Here is a 2,348-nt window from a genome sequence, read left to right on the forward strand (position 1 = left end):
CTAGCTATCAGGAGATTTTGGAGCACTTCATGCTTCCATCTGCTGAAAAGCTTTATGGAGATGAACATTTCATTTTTCAGCACGACCTGGCACCTGCTCACAGTGCCAAAACCACTGGTAAATGGTTTACTGACCATGGTATCACTGTGCTCAATTGGCCTGCCAACTCTCCTGACCTGAACCCCATAGAGAATCTGTGGGATATTGTGAAGAGAACGTTGAGAGACTCAAGACCCAACACTCTGGATGAACTAAAGGCCGCTATCGAAGCATCCTGGGCCTCCATAAGACCTCAGCAGTGCCACAGGGTGATTGCCTCCATGCCACGCCGCATTGAAGCAGTCATTTCTTCAAAAGGATTCCCGACCAAGTATTGAGTGCATAACTGTACATGATTATTTGAAGGTTGACGTTTTTTGTATTAAAAACACTTTTCTTTTATTGGTCGGATGAAATATGCTAATTTTGTGAGATAGGAATTTTGGGTTTTCATGAGCTGTATGCCAAAATCATCCGTATTAAGACAATAAAAGACCTGAAATATTTCAGTTAGTGTGCAATGAATCTAAAATATATGAATGTTAAATTTTCATCATTACATTATGGAAAATAATTAACTTTATCACAATATGCTAATATTTTGAAAAGGACCTGTATTTTCTGAGGAAAATCAGATCCTTCAGGATGTTCAGGGAGATCCTCCTAAGAAGGTAATTCATAATCCTCTCCCAGTCTGTGGTTGCAGGTGCCATCTACTTTGCTGTGGGAGCAGAATCATCATGGATACCAAGAGGCTTAATGAACTCACTACAATAAAAAAAAAAAATTCAGTGGACAGAATTTGGAGACGTTTGAGTCCATGAGAGAGAGAAACTGCAGAACCTCCTGCAGAGATAACAGGGCCCTGTCCAATAGACTCACTCAGCTGCAGAAAATATTAATTTTTTTCCACTTTCCATCTCGGTATATAGAAGCTCTCCTCTGTAAAAACAGATGTCAGTCCATTCAACTGTATATCTGTATTTACTGGAAAACTGTCAAAGCTACTATAAAAAACTTTCTATGAATAACGTGCACAATCAATAAATTGTATAAATGCAACCTTCTAATGAACCATCTTCTACCTGCTGCACAAGGGAAACTTTCTTTCTTTCCCTTATCTTTGGGGGAGTGATGGAACCAGAATTACTATTTTGCCATATTGTTGAGGCTGTGCTCTGAAGTGAGCATAGGTCCCTATTTTTCACTACTAGGCAGTAAGAAACAAACATTTTCTCTCTGGTTCTACCACACATTTGTTTACAGGATGTGAAATAAAGGGGTGGTACAGTCACTGGGCAGATCTGGGTTATGACTGGTTGAACATTAGGGGCTGGGTGCACCACCCGGGGGCCTACTGGTGGTGGGCTCACTTCGCTTGGCTGACTTGGGTTCTGTCAGACTGCTTCCGCCCAAGGGGAGGCCTCTCTGTTGTGGTGTGGGCGCAGGACCATTTAGTGAGCTGGCCCGCCAGGGGGATTTGTGCAGACGCCTTGGCGTCCATCCGATCCTCTCTAACATTATTATTATTATTAACCTTTATTTAGTCAGGTTAAGAAAAACAAAACATTGAAACTGAGGTCTCTTTTACAAGGGTGACCTAGCCAAGAGGTCAAAAGCACACATAAACACTTAAAACGAAGCTATAATTTTACATGTAAAATGCAATTTGTTATAAAGTTAATAAAAGTAAAAAATTAGTTAAAAGGTGCAAACTTTCACTGCAACATCTTTACAGGAGTAGACACTAAAGGAATGCTCTCCCAACTCTGTCCGAACGCGAGGAACCTGCAGGTGTAGAAAATTACCCGAGCATTGAGCATAATGGTGGTTCTTTTCAGAAGTACACAAAGAAAACATGAGGTCAAGGTGAGTAGTGTCTTATAGATCAGTGTCATCCAATGAGTGAACCATCATTTACTCAGAGAAGGCAGCTCAGCTTTGGCATACATCTTCAACACAACAGTAGGATCTTGATGTGTGAGACAAGGGACCTGCAGTAATGGAGGGTGGGTACCATCCAGTGGCCCCCATGCAGTGGCCCCATCCTGCATCTTATTACACTAGAGACACATATGGCTGTGGGGGTTGGTGTGAAATTTAAATTTCACTTTTAATTATTCTATCAAGTTTAACTTCATTTTCATCTGTCCATCAATCCATTCATCTCTCTCTCAGTAACACAGCATTAAACAGTAAATCAGGCTTTGGTCAGCACATTATATTCTGCTATGGTTCTGCTAACCCTAAGCAACAACAACTCCTCCTCCTCCTAATAATAATAATGATAATAGTAATAGATAAAAATA

The sequence above is a fragment of the Girardinichthys multiradiatus genome, chromosome 10 (genome assembly GCF_021462225.1).
Source record: "Girardinichthys multiradiatus isolate DD_20200921_A chromosome 10, DD_fGirMul_XY1, whole genome shotgun sequence".
NCBI classification, from domain to species: Eukaryota; Metazoa; Chordata; class Actinopteri; order Cyprinodontiformes; family Goodeidae; genus Girardinichthys; species Girardinichthys multiradiatus.